The sequence below is a fragment of the Micropterus salmoides genome, unplaced genomic scaffold (genome assembly GCF_014851395.1).
Source record: "Micropterus salmoides isolate LMB-PRFRI ecotype aquatic unplaced genomic scaffold, ASM1485139v1 Ms_hic_scaffold_2639, whole genome shotgun sequence".
Classification (NCBI taxonomy): domain Eukaryota; kingdom Metazoa; phylum Chordata; class Actinopteri; order Centrarchiformes; family Centrarchidae; genus Micropterus; species Micropterus salmoides.
The window spans coordinates 13,907-35,719 of record NW_024041861.1 but is presented as its reverse complement, the minus strand read 5'-3'; the positions used below and the strand labels follow the sequence as shown (position 1 = coordinate 35,719).

General features: G+C 40.5%; 1 long non-coding RNA gene across 1 annotated transcript; it reads right to left on the bottom strand.

Annotated features, from left to right (window-relative positions):
• Positions 1–8,701: 8,701 nt before the first annotated feature.
• LOC119919256 lies at positions 8,702–17,369 on the bottom strand. Its single transcript, XR_005447667.1, has 3 exons — positions 16,672–17,369; positions 9,935–10,006; positions 8,702–8,815 (listed from the first exon to the last, which is right to left on the bottom strand). It is a non-coding gene; the product is annotated as an uncharacterized LOC119919256 (long non-coding RNA).
• Positions 17,370–21,813: the final 4,444 nt, after the last annotated feature.

The following is a 21,813-nucleotide window of genomic DNA, read 5'->3' as shown; positions in this document are numbered from 1 at the left end:
CCGTCTGTGCAGGACGGAGCTGCAGGCTGCACCAGTTTAGTCTCAGTTTGTACCCGATGATCTCAACTTTGGACAAGTAGGTAGTGATAAAATACATCTTCTGTTGAGCTAATGTTCAGTCACAGAGCAGCTCTGTAGCCGCTGTAGAAGCTGCTCAGTCTGAAAGGGAGATGTAGCTAACTTAGCGCTAACCGGCTTCTCTTTTCCAGCAGCTGGAAACAACAGTGTGTCGGCTTCTCAAGACCAGGAAAAGTCTAAAAGTCATCATACATTTACTGCCAGAATATTTCCCTCCGCTCGCGTTCTGCCGCTCGGACAGTCAAACAGTCGCTACGCACCTCCTTTCAGAGTTACGCTGCTCTTCTAACACCACCTGTCACGTAAGTTCTGCACAGAACGAGGAGCGGAAGCGAGCTGATCGTGATATAGTGTCGGAGTGAAAATTAGTAGCGCGATTGTGGGACATTTTATTAGCGGGGGTCCCAATTGAGCAGCAGCACATGTAGGGGAAACACTGCGTGTTGATATGTTTGATCCTGTAAATGTTCAGGCTTTTAATACTAGATATTATTGTTTTTATTTTAGAATCATATATTGGTTTAAAAGTTAATGTTTGATATAAAACTATAATTGTGTTTTATATTTTCAAGTGTGAGATTATTGTCACTGCTGAAACTGATATCAATCAACTCATCTAAACTTTTTTTAAATCATATTTTGAACATCACAACCTAAAAAGATTCTTAATGTTATTATATTATTCTGAAAATGATTTATTTACTTGTTTTTAAAATCTATATCTCTATAAAATAGAATCTGAATTATGACTAATTTCTTGTGTAAAGTGTTTTTATTGCTGCTTCTACAGCTGCCACTGTTATCAACAATCAATCAATTTATAAATTTGTTAATTAATTCTTGTCTTAGTCTAGTTTGTGTCCCAGCTGCATTTAAACATGCTGTGGTCAGGCCCCTACTTAAGAAACCAAATCTTGACCCTTCAGTGTTATCTAATTTTAGACCAGTTTCTCATCTGCCTTTTCTGTCAAGGTCTTGGAAAAAGATGTTTTTATGCAGCTACAAGCCTTTATGCAGAAAATTCTGTGCTTGAAAAATTCCAATCTGGTTTTGGATCACGTCACAGTACTGAGTCGGCGCTGCTCAGAGTACACAATGACATTGCTTTGTCTGTGGATGCCAGGAATCCTGCTGTTTTAGTGCTTTTGGACCTCACGGCGGCGTTTTAATACGGTGGACCATGCAGTTCTCCTCTCTCGCCTTGAGCATGATGTAGGCCTTCATGGTTTGGCTCTTCAATGGTTTAGCTCCTATTTAGCAAAAAGGAGCTAAACCCCACTCTTTCTTTGGGGTACCCCAGGGTTCAATTCTTGGCCCAATCTTGTTTTCTTTATATGTTGCCGTTAGGGAGTATTATAGAAAAAGCACAACCTGTCTTTTCACTGTTATGCCGATGATTTGCAGATTTATTTGCCTTTAAAACCGAAAGTTAGTGTCGCACTAGACTCCCTACTTAGTTGTATTAATGATATTAAGTTGCGGCTGTCACAAAATTTTCTTAATTTAAACAAAGCAAAAACTGAGTGTATCATCTTCGCTAACCCAGATGGTTCAGCGGTGAATTTGGGGGCTCTGGCTCCATACTTTAAGCCTGCTGTCAGAAATTTGGGGGTTACTTTTGATTGCAAGATGAAATTTGAAATTTGCAAATCAGTAAGGTTGTCAAAATGAGTTTTTTCCAGCTTCGTCTTCTATCTAAATTCAAGCCTTTTCTTAACAGGCATGACCAAGAAAAAATGATTCATGCCTTTATTAGTTCGAGGTTGGATTATTGTAATGCTCTTTATGTTGGTTTAAACATAAAAGCTTCATCTCACGACTTCAACTTGTGCAAAATGCAGCTGCTCGTTTTTTAACAAATACATCTAGGCGTGCTCACATCACTCCCGTCCTCTACACTTTACACTGGCTCCCAGTGCAGTATCGAATAAATTTTAAGATTTTGCTGTTCCTTTTTAAGGCCCTAAATGGCCTGGCCCCAGAGTACTGAGATTTTAACCCTGCGTGAGCACAGCCGGTTGTTACGGTCTTCAAACCTATTGGTTTTTGAAGTCCCAAGGTCGAAGTATAAGCGACGGGGTGATCGGGCGTTTGCAGTTGCTGCTCCGAGACTCTGGAACAGGCTACCCCCTGATATTCGCACAATTGCAGATGAAACTATTTTTAGGTCTAAACTTAAAATCCACCTGTATAGAATGGCTTTTAATACGCAGTAGAGGTGTGACAATTTCCTTTTTCTTGTTTCTTTTTAACTTTTTGTTATATGCATCTATTGTATGCTGTTTTATTATATTCTATGATGTGAAGCACTTTGGATACCCGACGGTTGTTGTAAAGCGCTATAGAAATAAATGTTGATTGATTGATTAAAAATATATCATTTTTATATCTCAAACTAAAAGTGCTTGATATGATACATATTCACTCTAATTATACTGCCAATAATATAAAGTTTTCTTTCTTTTAAATGTGTTCGTGTTATTTTCACTGCTATTACAGTTTATACATATAATACATTTTAAATTGAACTTATTTGACAAATTGTTAAACATTTAAATGCTGTGAAACAAATCAAAACACTTTTTTTTGTGTAAATTGATTTTATTGCGTCTTCTACAGCTTAGGGCTGGGCGGTATATCTGTATTTGAGGTATACCCATATCATTTCAAAAGAGATATGAAATTAGACAATACAGTTTATACAGATAGAGTTTGATGTTGAGTTAATTAATGTTTCCGTAAAGTCCTGCCAGCTCTCTCCCTCACCGCGCAGCCGGCTACTCACAAACTCTCAACAAGATGGAGGACGACGACGCAGAGCTGGTCGACGCTGTTAAAGACCTGGCCTGTAAAAAGCAAAGCTCGGTTCAGTCAGTGTTTCCCACACATACGCTTTACTTCGGCGGCCGCCCAGGTTAGGAGACACGTTGTAGCATTTATCAGAGAAACGCGGCGATCACGTTACGAGTCGCGACACTGTGGGTGTTTTACAAGAGCGAGCGGGTAAAGCGACAGTGAACGCACCGGTCAGATGTTATTCGGTAGCTACCACGTCGGTTTGGTTTTGACAGGCCGCGTCGTCGACACGCCGCTCAGCTGCCGCTGTGAACGGAAGGAAATGTTTTTTTCTGTGACCGTATCCAGCCGAGCCTCCTACTGATGCAGGAAGAGAGACGGTGAAGCTGCACGGTACCAGCTCGCCTCGCCTCTTTCTGGTTTTTACTTGTACCTGCTCCCAGGTCCTATCACCTCCGTCTTACCTGCCTTTACATTCTGAGTAATGTTGAAATGTTTTAACTTAAAATCAAGAGACAGCTGTTTGTGCGTCGCATCGAACATTACGTCACGGCAGTCGTGTGTGTCGTCGCTATGACGACCAGCTACATTGAGGGTACCATCTCTGGTACCGGTAACGGAACAACGGAATAAGAAGCGGGAACGCTGACGTGTCTGCAGCGGAGGTACGTCAGGTCTGTGAGTGAAGAGAACTGACGAAGTGATACTGACGATGGAGAATGAAGAATAATTAAAACGGTGAAATAAGAAACAAGTTACTAAAAATAGTCAAAACATGCCCGCTAAACCTCTCCACCCCACCACATTAGCAGAAAATACCGACATATATTTTATACCAGAATTGTGACTTTTTGGCCGTATCGCCCGGCACTACTACAGCTGCCACTGATATTAATAATTCATTTATAAATAATCTTATATATTTTGAAAAGAACTTCTTATTACCTTGACAACAATATTATATTTTCTTTCTTTAAATGTGATATATTCAGTCACACCTTTAACAGTTTATGTATAGTACATTTTTAAATTGGTATTATTTGACACAGTTAAAGATTTAAATTCTTTCAACCATAACGTGAAGTCATGTTTGATGTAACTTTATATGTTGTGGGGGTAATAATCATATTTCCGTCTGGCAGCGGCGCCGGTGCCCCAGTTTATTCTGCATTGTGTTCTGAAGCAGAAAGGTTCTAAGTCTGAAAGTGGATCCTCACTGGTGCGGGGTTGATTCCTCTTTTCCTCGACCAAAGTCCAGGTTTATTTACTCCAACAACAAAACAGCGTCACAAAGACAGAAATAGAAGACGAGGCGTGGGGCGAGGCAGCAGAGAAATTTATGAACGTTTAATATGATGGAGCTGATATGAACATAAAAGAGGCCGGGCTCTGTTTACAAGAGGAATGACTGGAAGCCACCTGCTTCCTCTGGCACATTTATATGTTCAGTGTTTTTATGTGAATAAAAGTCATGTAACCTTTCTGCATCAAACTAATTTGTCTCTTTTCATTTCCCTAAAGTCAATTCTTCTCTTCACTGCGTTTCCCGTTTTTGATATCTCGTTACACATTTTATATTCACGTCTTTGTCTGCCTGTAAATCCACAGGTTTACCAGTCCTGCTGATTTTATCATGATTGGCTCTGCTGTCTGACTGACGGGAAGATGGAAGCGATTCACAATTTCTTTTTGAAAATAGTCAATACAGCAGTTTTTTCCTTTTCTTGGGAGATAAACTCAGCTATTCTGAGAGCAGATTTTCAGAATAAATGTTCTGTTAAGGCAGTGATTCTCAGACTGGAGTGAAGGGAAATTAATAATACTGATATAATAATATCACTGGAACAGAGCCATCATTAATGTAATTAGCTCCACCTGACAATTCAAAATGTATGCTGGGAAAAAGTTTCCTTATGTCTGATGCACAGGAGAGGACCAGGACCACACGTGCGTTTATACTTACTAAACGGTTTCAGAGCGGCGGTTCCGGCGCGAATCCTGCGTGATCAAACGTGACTCTAGACGGAAACAAACACGGAGGCAGACGCGTCGTCATCAGCTGGTCGACCTTGTGCGTGAATCAAACTGTGGATGAATTCGAGGCTGAGAGGAGGGAATCAGCAGGTTTCTACATTTTATAGAGCAGCTACACGCTGGGGACGCTTCCCGCTCAGCTCTCATTGGCTGGGGCGCGCTCCAAGCAGTGGGAGAGACAGCGTAAACAAACAGCGGTACGTTCGAACACGCTGGACTCAGAAACAGCCACAGAGGGAAAGACGTTCTAAGAGCAGGCGAGGGGAAGACCTGTGTGAACATCTGTGAGCGGCTTCAGTGCTGGATAAATCTAGGAGATTAGAGAGGAATGAAAACCGATGCTGAGGGCGCTCTGTTTCTGCCGGACAGGGTGAACGGGTGAACAGAGAGAAGCGGGTCGGCTCCTCGTTCAGCAGTAAATGTACAGTAGAAGTTACAGAGGCAGCTTCTCAGGATGAAGAGGAGCTCCTGTGCTTCCCAGCTCTTCTCAGTCACTGAATCTTTGTACAAACTATTTCCAATAACTCTAGTTTTTTTCCTCTGTTGTGTTTGTGAGCTTACATGTTGTTCGTTTGATGATGTTTGTTCACTAATTGTAACTGTTGAAGTTCCTACCGATAAATAAACTAGACTCCGTGTCTTAGTTTTACGCTTAGAAAAGTATTTTGCTTCAGTACATATTTAAATATTGTCAGGCTTGTTGTCACACCTTCTACAGTGCTGCTGAAACGCGCCCTCTTATTGAGGCCGACGTGCTCTCCTGCAGCAGATGCTGCAGCAGAGTAGGACTGGTTACCATGGCAATGGCCCGAAGGCTCGGGGTAAAAAGTAACGTCGGGACAGTTGAACTAGCAACCCGAAAACAAAAAACATTAGTATTTAAAATAAACAGATTAGAAACTCGACATCCTGCAGTTGCTTTGCAGCTCATGGCGCGTACCGTTGTACATTCACTCATCTGGCAGACGCTTTTATCCAAAGCGACTTACATTTGAGGAACAAGCATCAACTACAGATCTACAACTGACAAAACATACTAGTAAGAGCTCATAGTTCATATCACATCAATGGGGTAAATACCGAGGGAAGGAAGTAAGAGTTAACAAAAAGTGCAATCAATACAAGATAATTGTGGATGACAGAAGAAGAAGAGCACAGGAAGTGCATGTTAGAGGTTAGAGGTGTTATCAGAGGAAGTGTTCTCTGCATCGTAGGGCTGAAACGATTTATCGATTAAATCAATAAAATCGATTCATAAAATGCTTCAACACAAATTCTTTGCATCGATGCTTCGTTTAATCCATGTAACTTTCCAGCACAGTGTTTTGCAGGGACATTTATTACTGTTGCACATGGCGTTTACGCTGTGAACACGATGTGATTATGATGCCGCTGTTTGCAAAGTGGAGGAAAAGAGAAAACGGCGACAAAGTCTGGGATTATTTCAAGCTAAAGAAAACAACAACTGATGTTACCATCCGTCCACCGTAAACCCAACTTATGTCGCCTCGGCAACAGCACGACGCCGCCTGATCAGTTCTGCAGGCGGACCACAGACGAGCTAACGGTAACTTTAGCATTTAGCTGAAATCCTGACTGATTGTTAAGTTGAAGCCAAAGTACGCCGCAGACCTCAGCTGAAAATGTGACCACGTCCTTTTTGGGCCGTGAGCTGTGACCTCACAGTCAGGAGGTAACTGGGTGACGGGGAGCTGTAGGAGGACGTAGGGAGCACGTAGTGTGAACGCCACAACGGCTTCAAGACTGCCGTCATATTACAGCAGGTTGTGTGAACGGCACGTCCATCGGTCGTGTAGTCTGCAGGAGCCTTTAGTGTAACTTGTAGCACTCGGTGATGTTTGTGTTTGTAAAGCAGCTGTCTGGTTGTTGTTTTGATGTTTGCTGTATGACACACTATGAATTTCCAAAAAGACCAATAAATATCTATTTATTGGGGGGGGAGGGGCACCGCCAAGCAAAAGTACTTCTTAAACGACGCATCGATGAATCGCTGAAATAATCTATAGAAGCCTCGAATACTAAAATCATCGTTGGCTGCAGCCCTACCGCAGAGTGTTCAGGAGCTTTAGGGCGGGGCTACAAGCTGATCGACAGGTCGCTACTATGGTGGGAGAGGGAGCACGTCATGTTCGAGTCTGTTAGTATGTTTTGTTTTAAAAGTAAATTGTTTTGTTAAACTTTTGATTTTTTATGATTTTAACTGTGGTTTTTAGTTTTTTATATCCAAACACTGATAAATAACTTTTGGAGGGAGGGACAGAAAGTGTCAAACCGACTGGCCCAAGTGAATTATTTAAACAGCATTCGTACAGGTGTTGTTCTGCCCCGAGCTGATCGATCACTTCAAAAGGTTTCTACTGCGGTCCTGTTGAAGAAAGAAAAAAACTGACTGATGGCTGAGGGGAAGAGGCGGGGCTTCATTATGGCCAACACTGTCAGGAAATCGCCTGACGGGTGCAGAGTGACTCAGGCGTGCGTGTGATATCAAAGGAACACCCATCATAGTCTGACAGCTGTTCTGTCAACACCCTGTTCACTCTCACTTTCCTCACCTGAGACCTGACCGCTCTCTGGGCTCAGTTAAAAGGTAGACTATGACCACAGGCGGGGATTACACAATCATTTTACACACTCAAACACTGTGTCACACTTTTTTTTCACTCCCCTGTTCTGTTCCACCGTTTTCTTCTACGGGACTTTTAATTAAATTACGAGATACGCGCGGTACAGATTGGTGCTTTGAAACCAGTTTTATTAGCGGCCAAACCAGCAGACAGCAGGGAGGAGATGAGGAGGACGTGGGTTTAGCGAGCTGGATATTCAGCCATATCAGGTGTTTTTTGTTGAAACGTGTTCAACTTTTCATAAAATCGACGTGCTCGTTAATTTCACTTTTCGTCAACTGACCAATCACAGGCGGGATATAGAAATGGTTTGACGTGCTTCAGTAAACTTTCAAATGCATGAATGGTTGAACTGCAGGAATGGTTCTGATTATTGATGAGCGATAGCTGCATTAACAAATTAAGTCGGCCATTTTTCTTGCACAAGTATTTAATAACTGAAAATATGAAACTGCTGTTTTGTCCAAATGGAATTCATTTTATACCAGTGGTGCTGTATAGTGTACTATTACATAAAGTGACATTAGCCTACACATGGTAAAATAATAATAAATAATTTATATATCAACATACCAGCAGCATACTATTAGATTAAAATTGAAATGTTGTTATATTACACTCATTTAAACTAGTTTCTCGTCCATGTTCTGTGAAAGAGCGTCTGCCAGTATGTGCTGCTTCCAGCCTTCCCCTCGTTCAGATTCACTAAAGTTACTGTAACGCTGCTCACTAGTCTTGTTTCCATCTGCTGTGGGTTGTTTGGCTGCTGCTGGTGGGTCGTGAATCCGTCCCTGATCAGACTGATCAGTGTAAAAAGCTTTAACGAAATATTAAGGTCGATGCCGAGGTGTCCAGATACCAGGGTCTTCACTTCCTGTCCTCTACTGGTTTCACACCACAGTTGAACACAATGAGAAGAAGCACACATGTAGTATAAATATGTGTAAGATAAATAGTTTGTTAAACTCTGTTACACGTGCTCCTCGGGGAAAAGGTTGGCGTAGAGCCCTGCGGTGCGACCAAGAAAAAACAAACTGGCTGCACTCTGTTTAAAGTTTAGTCTGAAATGTTTTTAAGGTTTGGGGAAGCAGAGACGACGGAGCTACAGATTTAAACAACCGGGCATCTAACTTAAACATGTGAGCGAGTGTCGTTTTACGGGATTTATTTTGTGTAACATTCATTAAAAGGTTAACGATGTGACTGACTCACAGGCCGTCCCTCCTCCCGCTCAGACTGCCGCTGGTCTCCGTCCTCCCGTCCTGCAAACAGCAGAACAAACACGCTCAGCTTAACACGATTCACTTCCTGTCAGCTGTGATTCACCTGAACTCTTCTGTAACTCCCCGCTGCACAGAAACAGGTTTATTATCTCATTATTAATTATTAAACGCTCTCACTATTACAATAATGACTTCGTAAAAGAAAACCACACTCCAGCACTGCAGGTGGATCATCATCAAGAACAAGGGGAAAAAGGGGAAATTCTAATTCAATGAAACAGGAATTAAGTTTTAAATATGAAAGAGGACTTGTGTTTCATTTAGGGCTCCAGCTAACCATTATTTTCATTATCAGGAATGAAAGAGGAAGGTCTCTGAGAAGTAGTAGAAGTACTGGACTGAACACATTTCAGCTACTTGTACTTTATCGAGTATTTAACAGATTTGTACACATAAAACACATGAAGAGTTTATAAAATCTGATGTTTCGTTATAAATTAAACCTTCCAAGAGTTTATTCAAGTATTGAACTGACAGCTGTTTAAGAAGATTTGCAGCTTCTCCTCTGAATGATTGTAATAACTGATGTTTGTTAGTAACGTTGAGCTCGTGAAGGCGTCTCTGGGCTCTGGGAAACTGTGGCGGCAGAATCTTTACCAACCAAACAATCAGTGGATCGATGGAGGAAATAATCAGCACATTGATCCAGAATGCAAAGAATCATCAGCTGCACTTAAATGAGGAGGAAGAAGAATCTGAGGAGAGGACATCTAACATTTAACTGCTTTATTACTTTAAGGACATTTCCGGATTATACCCACATACTTTTACTGAAAGAACATGTAACAGTATTTTCAGAGTGTAGTATTAATACTTTTACTTAAGTAAGGGACCTGAAACTTCCTCCAACATTTTCCTGATTGACGATTAATCCTTTGTTCTTGATCTGTGATGTTCTGATGTCAATTTTGATGAAAATAGATTTTAAAGCATTTCTTTCCAGGTGAACTTAAGTTCTACACGTCCGTAGTTGAAGCTACAGGAGACGTTGAGAGCAGGACAAACACACATCGACCTGTTTTTCTCTTTTGCTAAAAACACATTTTATGTGTAAACTGTTTAAAATCCACATGGAGGAGGTTCAGAGAGGAAACTAACCGTCCAGAGGAGCGCTGAGATCTGCTGCTGCACAGGAAGAGGAACCAGAAGCACCGGCTGCCGACTCTGCATCTGACAAACAACAACAACAACAACAACATGAGAAACAGCCCTGAATAATAATCTGATGACAGGATATTTAGCAGCATTCAGATTGTATAGAAGTCTGTGAGAAACTGTTTCTACTTGTCAGCTGATTTATTCCCTCAGTAAACACTTTCCTGATGAGTTTCTGGTCTCAGTCGCTAGTTTCAAGTCTTCTTCAACACAGCATGGTGTTCATTTAGTAAATTATGGTCCCATTTAGAGGAACAGAGACCAGGAAGCAGGGGAGGCTTTAGGGCGGGGCTACAAGCTGATTGACAGATCGCTACCATGGCGACCAGGACAGAGGCAACTCGTATCCGCTTTAGGTGAGTGTCGCCACTCGGCAGCCATCTTGGTAACGCCTCTGGGCAGTTATCTGGGACTAACAAGGCCTCTCTCTGATGAACGTGTTGTAAAACCTGCATGTATAGAAGCAGCATGAACAGCTGAAAAAATGTGATGACTTTTTCCCCACCGGTTAAACTTGTACTACGCATGCGTACTAGACCCTGACGTCAACCGAACCGCATGATTGGCTTAATACATTTCCCGGCTGTTAAAAGCAGACGAGGCTACAAAACGTAATGCCGCGTTCCAGACCGTTCCCAACTGGGAAATTTCCAGGCTGAAATATCCGACTTCCAACCTCAAAGCGTTCCAGGTGCATGTTGGTGCCCGACGCTGAAAGTGAACAAAATAAACAGCTGACTGTGACAAACTCTTTATCAACTGTGCACCCAGTTGCACTGAAAACTGAAGTGGTCGTCTTCAAAACACAGTAAACGTTGTAGCCGACATTATACTTCCTAATGTTTTGGCAATTTTTTCATTTTACAGAATAACCTTTGTGCAGAGAAGATGAGTCACCTAGCAACAGATTTCTACATCAGTTTACATGCAGAACAGGTTTTACTATTTGATAGTATTTACACTTTTTTAACTTTTTAAAACGCATGCAAATAAACTTTATGTTATTGTTTACTATCTACAATGTGCTTCCATGGGAGCTGCCATTGTCGTCATTCGGCTGCTGCTCCTCAAGTACATATTTTACTCCAAGTAGGAAATCCAACTTCAAGTGGCGTTCCGTTTTTTTCTTTTTCTTGTCGGAGGTCAGAAATTTCCCTTTCTGTTCTCTCCATTTACCAAAGAATCTAGGATCAATGAGAAACATTTACAGCCGTTAAAGTTTGCCCGTCACATGACCTTTAACAGGAAACACACCCTGCGGGGGACACTGCCTCTCTGGCTCTTCAAACATGGCGTGCTAGAAATCAACGTGCCCGAGACAAAAGAATCAATAACTGGCAGCAAACATGATGTGACAACAGAGCCCGTTTCACACGGCGGCCAACAGGATGAAACTTTAAATATCAAACTTTACAGGATCGATCAGTGGCGTGGAAAATATTCTGCAGAGCCCAAAACGCCTTGACCCCACAATTTTCAGAAAAAACGACAAACTAAAGAAATACTATCATACCGTCGATATTCTGAACAATACGGAGTGACTGATGACATGTAGTATTAGTACTTTTACTTCTATCAGAGCGTTTTCACACTGTAGTATTAGTACTTTTACTTCTATCAGAGCGTTTTCACACTGTAGTATTAGTACTTTTACTTCTATCAGAGCGTTTTCACACTGTAGTATTAGTACTTTTACTTCTATCAGAGCGTTTTCACACTGTGGTATTAGTACTTTTACTTCTATCAGAGCGTTTTCACACTGTAGTATTAGTACTTTTACTTCTATCAGAGCGTTTTCACACTGTAGTATTAGTACTTTTACTTCTATCAGAGCGTTTTCACACTGTAGTATTAGTACTTTTACTTCTATCAGAGCGTTTTCACACTGTGGTATTAGTACTTTTACTTCTATCAGAGCGTTTTCACACTGTAGTATTAGTACTTTTACTTCTATCAGAGCGTTTTCACACTGTAGTATTAGTACTTTTACTTCTATCAGAGCGTTTTCACACTGTGGTATTAGTACTTTTACTTCTATCAGAGCGTTTTCACACTGTAGTATTAGTACTTTTACTTCTATCAGAGCGTTTTCACACTGTAGTATTAGTACTTTTACTTCTATCAGAGCGTTTTCACACTGTAGTATTAGTACTTTTACTTCTATCAGAGCGTTTTCACACTGTAGTATTAGTACTTTTACTTCTATCAGAGCGTTTTCACACTGTAGTATTAGTACTTTTACTTCTATCAGAGCGTTTTCACACTGTGGTATTAGTACTTTTACTTCTATCAGAGCGTTTTCACACTGTAGTATTAGTACTTTTACTTCTATCAGAGCGTTTTCACACTGTAGTATTAGTACTTTTACTTCTATCAGAGCGTTTTCACACTGTGGTATTAGTACTTTTACTTCTATCAGAGCGTTTTCACACTGTAGTATTAGTACTTTTACTTCTATCAGAGCGTTTTCACACTGTGGTATTAGTACTTTTACTTCTATCAGAGCGTTTTCACACTGTAGTATTAGTACTTTTACTTCTATCAGAGCGTTTTCACACTGTGGTATTAGTACTTTTACTTCTATCAGAGCGTTTTCACACTGTAGTATTAGTACTTTTACTTCTATCAGAGCGTTTTCACACTGTAGTATTAGTACTTTTACTTCTATCAGTGTTTTCACATTGAAGTATTAGTACTTTTACTTCTATCAGACCATTTTCACACTGTGGTATTAGTACTTTTACTTCTATCAGAGCGTTTTCACACTGTGGTATTAGTACTTTTACTTCTATCAGAGCGTTTTCACACTGTGGTATTAGTACTTTTACTTCTATCAGAGCGTTTTCACACTGTGGTATTAGTACTTTTACTTCTATCAGTGTTTTCACATTGAAGTATTAGTACTTTTACTTCTATCAGAGCGTTTTCACACTGTGGTATTAGTACTTTTACTTCTATCAGAGCGTTTTCACACTGTGGTATTAGTACTTTTACTTCTATCAGAGCGTTTTCACACTGTAGTATTAGTACTTTTACTTCTATCAGAGCGTTTTCACACTGTAGTATTAGTACTTTTACTTCTATCAGAGCGTTTTCACACTGTAGTATTAGTACTTTTACTTCTATCAGAGCGTTTTCACACTGTGGTATTAGTACTTTTACTTCTATCAGAGCGTTTTCACACTGTAGTATTAGTACTTTTACTTCTATCAGTGTTTTCACACTGTAGTATTAGTACTTTTACTTCTATCAGAGCGTTTTCACACTGTAGTATTAGTACTTTTACTTCTATCAGAGCGTTTTCACACTGTGGTATTAGTACTTTTACTTCTATCAGAGCGTTTTCACACTGTGGTATTAGTACTTTTACTTCTATCAGAGCGTTTTCACACTGTGGTATTAGTACTTTTACTTCTATCAGAGCGTTTTCACACTGTGGTATTAGTACTTTTACTTCTATCAGAGCGTTTTCACACTGTGGTATTAGTACTTTTACTTCTATCAGAGCGTTTTCACACTGTGGTATTAGTACTTTTACTTCTATCAGAGCGTTTTCACACTGTGGTATTAGTACTTTTACTTCTATCAGAGTGTTTTCACACTGTGGTATTAGTACTTTTACTTCTATCAGAGCGTTTTCACACTGTGGTATTAGTACTTTTACTTCTATCAGAGCGTTTTCACACTGTGGTATTAGTACTTTTACTTCTATCAGAGCGTTTTCACACTGTGGTATTAGTACTTTTACTTCTATCAGAGCGTTTTCACACTGTGGTATTAGTACTTTTACTTCTATCAGAGCGTTTTCACACTGTGGTATTAGTACTTTTACTTCTATCAGAGCGTTTTCACACTGTAGTATTAGTACTTTTACTTCTATCAGAGCGTTTTCACACTGTGGTATTAGTACTTTTACTTCTATCAGAGCGTTTTCACACTGTGGTATTAGTACTTTTACTTCTATCAGAGCGTTTTCACACTGTGGTATTAGTACTTTTACTTCTATCAGAGCGTTTTCACACTGTGGTATTAGTACTTTTACTTCTATCAGAGCGTTTTCACACTGTAGTATTAGTACTTTTACTTCTATCAGAGCGTTTTCACACTGTAGTATTAGTACTTTTACTTCTATCAGAGCGTTTTCACACTGTGGTATTAGTACTTTTACTTCTATCAGAGCGTTTTCACACTGTAGTATTAGTACTTTTACTTCTATCAGTGTTTTCACACTGTAGTATTAGTACTTTTACTTCTATCAGAGCGTTTTCACACTGTAGTATTAGTACTTTTACTTCTATCAGAGCGTTTTCACACTGTGGTATTAGTACTTTTACTTCTATCAGAGCGTTTTCACACTGTGGTATTAGTACTTTTACTTCTATCAGAGCGTTTTCACACTGTGGTATTAGTACTTTTACTTCTATCAGAGCGTTTTCACACTGTGGTATTAGTACTTTTACTTCTATCAGAGCGTTTTCACACTGTGGTATTAGTACTTTTACTTCTATCAGAGCGTTTTCACACTGTGGTATTAGTACTTTTACTTCTATCAGAGCGTTTTCACACTGTGGTATTAGTACTTTTACTTCTATCAGAGTGTTTTCACACTGTGGTATTAGTACTTTTACTTCTATCAGAGCGTTTTCACACTGTGGTATTAGTACTTTTACTTCTATCAGAGCGTTTTCACACTGTGGTATTAGTACTTGTACTCCAGTAATGGATCAGAGTACTTCCTCTGCTGGAGCCTTTGAAGCTCAGACTGAAGACGCTCAGCTTTCATCACACTCTGCAGAGCTGAAGGACTTCAGGCTGGTCTGCAGCGCCCCCTGCTGGCCTGAAGGCTCAGGTTCAGCAGTTACCTGCCGGGTGAAACTCTGCAGCAGAGCAGCAACTTCAGGGTTCGTATTCTCAAACCATCTTCAGGCTCAAAGGAGCTCCTGACAGAAGAGGAAGGTGACAGTCCAAAGGTTTCCTCCTCAGTGTTCGCCTTTGCATTCTGAGATAACATCTTTCCCTAAGCTGCTTCTGGTGTTAAAAGTTTGACACTACAAACTGCTCAGTCTGACAGAAGTTCAGGGTAGAGCTCTGAGTAAGGCTGTACCTAACTTTATTTTCATTAGTGACTCAACTTCTGAACTAACAGAATGTAGTAATGTGTGTAAGTTTAAGAAAATGTTCAAAACCTCTAGATGTCACCAAAGATGTAACTGACATTCAGAAATGTGTCTACCTGTTTGTGTTTTAAGCTGGTTCTTATCATATTTATTTATTTAGTTTCACTGCTATGTTGGGTGGAGCAAGGGAAGGGAATTGTTAAGTAATAAAAGGCTTCAGTCTACACCTTTGTCAGTCGTAAATTGTTTTATTTTGATTTATTATTATTAAAACACCTTCACAACTCTATGGAGTTGACTGGAATTTTTTTTTTTTATAAATTAAACTTCTGATTATCTTCTGGAATAATTAATAATTGACTTGGTTTATTAAGCTTCAGAACACTGTGAACATGCCTGTCACAATTTCCAAAACCCAAAGATATGTAATGTTCTGTAAGACCAGAAAAGGCTGCAAGCATTAAAACGTTGGGCTTTTTTCCTCTTAATTAATTTACTTTCTACTATTTATTGTATTTTTCTATTCCATTTTTGATTAAAAGTGTATCTGGAGCTGCTGTAACAAGTGAATGTCCCCAGTGTGGGATCAATAAAGTCTATAAATCTTATCTACATGGAAGAAGTACTCAGAGCCATTACTTAAGTAAAAGTAGTCTAAAAATACTCCATTACAAATAAAATACTAAATTATTGTAACATTACTTACATGTAAGTATTATCAGCTAAATGTACTTCAAGTATGAAAAGTAAAAGAACTCGTGCAGAATTTAAACCCTTGCTCCGTATTTTTGGACATGTAAAATAGTCAATCTAAATATGTACAAAGATTTAGGAGAATTCAATTATAGCCTCGAGACGGGCTCCATCTAAGAAACTGTCCCGTTAATTAATTAAGATTCGTCTCTAAAATCCCAGCTCGGCTGCAGGTCTCGCTGTCTGAACGTGATGCTGATGTGTTTCAGCCGCAGAGGAACAAATCAGGATGAAACATCATTTTATGAAGCGGAGTGTATTAATATCCTGCTTCTCCTCCTGAACACTGAGTACAGATGTGGTGTGGAGTCCACGTGCAGGGGAACCTCGAGGTAACCACCAACAAAACCTGCTCGGAGCAGTTTACAGATGCGGCCTGTGTTGCCATGGCAACAGACCCCGGTTATCCGCCTTCCGTAGTACGGGTTTTATATGTTATTTATTACTACTGACGGGTTTTATATTTTTATATATATATATATATATACTCCTGACGTCACCTGGATAAGCCGGTTACCTCACTTCGTATTACAGACCGTTGGTCTAACTTACATGCTAAAAAACAATAACATATAAATCGTCCTTTTTTTTTGCATTTTCACAAATAGATGAAATGTTTCACAAATCTGAAACATTCTAGTCCAGATCTGACAGCTCTAGGGGGGGTAAGTTAGTGGTTTTTGATCTGGAACTGCCGAACCGGATGTTGTAGCTGTAAGTGTCGAGGCAGTAATGTAACTACATTTAAGAAACATATCACCTCCAAAACAACTGTTACGGCAAGAACCAGAGTATTTAAGTTTTACTCACATACTAGTCCAATCCTCAGTCTTTCATGGAGGGGACTTGCTCCATATCCGAGTCAGATAACGTTAACGGCCGCTGCAGCTGTCACCGTGACGCCATTTTGTTTGTTTGCTAACAGAACTTCTCCCGCCATCGCTGCTAGCTCACCAAGCCAACACAACACGTTAGCAGACAGGATTAGCAACACTGTACGCTGACCCGGCTGGTTGTCTGATTAATATTACAAACTTAACTCGCTAAATAAAGTAACCGTTTATTCCCAGAGTCCTGTTCATTCAGAGTCTCACAGTGACGCGTCTGACCGTCCGTAATCACCTCCACCTGCTACACGACTGGCGCAACTGCTCGAGTGCAATACCACCTCTGGCCACACAGGCTGCTGTTACCAGGCGTTACAATCCATGGGGGCGCTGTTTCACCAATTTACAGAAACAGTGAAAACTGGAGAAAACACGGACGTGACCGTGGGATGGGTGACCAGACGTCCCCGTTTTCCGGGGACAGTCCCCGGGTTTAATGAGCTGTCCCGGAAATGTCCCCGTATTTAACTGTGTGCTGTAGACTGTATAAGGTGTTAACAGACCTGAAATCAGATTTTTCGTGGCCAGAAAGACTGGACAGCAGAGCAGACAGGTGTCGTGGCGAAAAGTGATCGCCCGCCGAAAACTAATTGCCGTCCGCGGGAGCGCGCGCAGCATGTAACGTTCCCGCCCTGTATCTTCTTCTTCTTCTTCTCTTCTACTGGCTTTCCGGCAGACTAGATGCCTTACGGCATATTGCTGCCACCCACAGTTCAGTCTCGGTATCGCTTTATAGCACCTTCATTCTCAGAGGGCTAATCCTGTTGCAGATATAAAATCCATGACTGCTTCCACTATCCTTGATTGGTTCTCATGAGGATTCAAAATATCTCTCAATGTCACTGCTTGTAGTCCATCTCCTGCTACCTCAGAATACAGTTGTTCTCTTTGCCTTTTATACTGTTGACATTCCATAAACACATGATTAACAGTCTGTTGTTGATTGCAGGTTCTACAGAGCCCATCCTCATGTTTGCCTATCTTCGCTAGATCCCATGCAAATCCACAGTGTCCCAGCCTTAGTCTTGTCATAATTACAGCTTGTCTTCTGGATTTACCCAAGCAACTCTGCTCTGTCTTTACTTTGTTTTGTATTGCATAATAATGCCGGCCCTTTGTTTCCTTTTCCCACTGCCTCTGCCATACTACTATAGTGTTTTCCTTAATGACAGATCTACATTCGGTGACCCCAATACAAACTTCTAAATCAATATCTCTTTTCAGAGTCATTTTTGCTACCTTGTCTGCCACCTCATTCCCTTCTACCCCAACATGTGCAGGGACCCAGAGAAATCCCACTGACCCTCCAGCCTTTTCGATTTTATACAACAGAACCATCAGCTCCATAAACAGATCTGGCCGAGCTCCCATATTACTTCCTCCCAGAGTTTTTAACACTGAAGCCGAATCTGAGCATATTACTGCTCTCCTTGGTTGCACTTCCTCTATCCACTTTAGTGCCCATATAATAGCTAGAAGTTCTGTTGTATACACCGATACCCCCTCAGACAGTCGTTTAAGCTTTACATATTCATATTGTGGGATATAAAAAGCAAAGCCTGACTTCCCAGTTTGTGGATCTTGGGATCCATCTGTATATATCTGAAGGTAAGTTCCCCACTGATTTTCCAGTCTTCGCTTTACCATATTGGGATACTCTGTGCCTTCATGATGTTTGATGTTATCCATTATACTAAGATCTATTTCTGGTATGGACATCAACCACGGTGGTACAACTGACCAGTACACTTGCGGGGCCATCCCTTCCTCCTTCAGTCCCAGTTCCTCAATTTTTTTCCTGATGTTAAACATAAAACATTCCTTCCTCCTTTTCCCTGATCCCCACTCCCACGCATTACTTAGAACTATTTTTGTAGGGTGTTCTCCTTTATGTGCCCATAATTTAACAATATACTGCATTGCCAATTTCTCCCGTCTAATTGACAATGGCATTTCCCCCATCTCTACCAACAAAGCTGGGACTGGAGTTGTACGGAGGGCCCCGCAACATAGTCTCAGTGCCTTAGCTTGTATTACTTCCAGCCTCTTTAAATGTGTATCAGCGGCTGTCCCATAACACACACATCCATAATCCAACCTAGATCTTATCATTGCCCTGTAGATCATTAGTTGAGTATCTCTGCCTGCACCCCATGTGCTACCTGAGAGGGAACGCATTACATTTAATACCTTTTCACACTTATTTACAACATTATCTATCTGCTTTTTCCATGTTAGCTTCTCATCCAAATGCACACCCAAAAATTTGAACTCTTTAACCCTCTCAATTGCTTGTTCATACAAAAATAAACCACCACATTCAGTTTTCTTATTACCAAATATTATATACTTTGATTTCTCCACTGATATCCTCAACCCCCACTTTTCACCCCAACTAGTTACTTTGTTCAGAGCTACTTGCATTTGCTCAGTTATTTGTTTGACATTCCTGCCCCTTTTCCAGATGGCCCCATCATCAGCAAATAGAGATTTTCCAAAACTATTCCCAATTTCTTCAAATATATCATTTATCATAATATTGAAAAGGACTGGGCTTATCACGCTACCCTGAGGAGTTCCGTTATCGATACCTGTTCCAGCTGATAAAGCATTTGCAACCCTAACTTGAATTCTCCTGTCCTTCAAGAAGTCTTGTATCCAGTTAATCATCCTCCCTCTGACTCCAGCCTCATATAGTTTTATGACAAGCCCCTCCTTCCATAGCATGTCATACGCCTTTTCAATATCAATAAACACCGCCATTAATACTTCTCTATTCACCATTGCTTTCTTTATATCACTGTCAAGGGACGTAACGGCATCCATGGTACTTCTCCCTCTACGGAATCCACTTTGTACTGATGTAAACCATCCCTTCTTCTCTAACTTATAAACCAATCTGTCTGTAACCATCCTTTCCATTATTTTACATAGGACTGATGTCAGTGCAATGGGCCTGTATGATCCTGCCTTATAAGCGTCTTTCCCTGGTTTCAATATTGGAACCACCAGTGCATGCTTCCATGTGCTAGGTAGACTTCCCTCTTGCCATATGTGATTCATTAAGGCCAAGATTTCCTCCAAAACTTTGTCACTAAGATTCTTAACAATCTCATAGCTAACACCATCCTTTCCCGGGGCTGTTTTCCTTCCTTTTCCAATTGCCCTGTGCAATTCTTCTAATGAGAAAAATAAATTACCCACATCAGAATTATCATTATTTATCTCAAGTTTGTATCGATTTTGCTCTAATATCTCATTTCTTTTCCTTATACCTGCTTCACCAATGTTAGCTCCACTGTGAACAGCTCTAAAGCTATTTTCACATAGCTTTGCTTTATCCAAATCACTTGTAGCAAACAATCCTCCCTCCTCTAAAACTGGCATTTTCCTTTTCCTATTACTTCCTGCCATACGATGTACTGCCCGCCATATTTCTGTTACTGCAGTCTCTGCCCCTAGTTTTCCACAGTATTTTCTCCAGCACTCTTTTTTTGCAGTCTTAATCACTCTGCGTGCTTTGGCTCGCAGTCTTTTATATTCTACTGCTTTATCTTCTGTTGGATGTTTCCTCAATGCTCTATACCCGCAATTCCTGTCTCTTACTGCTTTATCACAGTCCTTGTTCCACCATGGCACACTAATTTTCCTTTTAGAACACTTCTTTATCGGGATAGATTCAATTGCACTTTTCATAATTATTTCACATAAGCTGCTATTCCATTCCTCTATTGTCCCTTCCTCATTTACTTCCTCTATAGTTTTGTTACACTTTTCAGAAAAAAGTGCCCAATCTGCCTTACTATAATTAAATAAGTTTTGGTTACCCTGTTCTTCACTCAATAAAGTTTTCCCAAACCTCAATAATATTGGGTAATGATCACTCCCTATTGTATATCTGTCCAAAGAATCCCACTCTCCAACCCTAGCTAGTTCACTGGACGCTAATGCCAAATCTATATATGAAACATTTCCTGTTCTAATATCAAATCTAGTTGGCCTGCCATCATTTAAACAAACTAATCTCCACCTGTCCATAAATTCCTCTATAGTGCTCCCATTATTATCTTTTATTCTGCTACCCCAAAGAGGGTTGTGAGAGTTAAAATCCCCCACCCAAATGACCGGTGTCCCTACTTGTTCCATAACCCACTCCAACTCGCTTAGATTTATTTGCAAACAAGGATTATACATGTTTATTATGTTAATCCACCTGTGCTGTCCCCAAACTCTTACTATAACACATTCTAGTTTAGACATTATCTCTACATTTTGATACTGTACATCTGATCTTATAAATGTTGCACACCCTCCCCCAGACTTTCCTTTTCTATCATATCTGTTACTTTCATATCCAGGAATCACAAAATCTAAGCATGGTTTAAGCCAAGTTTCCTGAATACATATCACCTCTGGTAGATCCTTAAATTCATCAACAAATCTCTTAAGTTCCTGTCCATTAGCCATCAAACTCCGTGCATTCCATTGTAAGATGTAAAACATCAGCAATTTACCTATCATCATTTATGTCCATGTTTCTTCCCCCAGTACATTCCTCATTACTGTCAGTGATCTTTTGTTTTCCCCTACCTCTTTCGTAAACTTCCAGTTTCTGTCTCATATACTTGTGCAACTCTTCTGGACCCATACATGCCTCTTCCAGAAATCTCTCTGCAGCATCCACCACCACTTTAATAACGTCAGATCTTCTGGTTTGGTCTCTAACTGCCCACAGAACATCTACCATGAATGCCAGGAATGACTGGGTTCCCACAATCTGCCTCACTTTCTCCCTATCAGGCTGGGGATCAGAAGGCACTTCAACTACCACTTGTCTGGAAGGTTCCCCCGTTCCCCTCACTTTCTTCAGGGCATCTGCATATGATATTTTGCCTTCAACTCTCAATTTCTCTACTCCCACAGCTCTAACATGATGCTCACACCCCCTAAATGAAGATACATGATTTCCGCCACAGTTACAGCACTTGACTATATCAGCTTTACATTGAATAAAGTCATGGCTTCCTCCACACTTCCCACATCTTTTTTTCCCTCCGCATGCTGC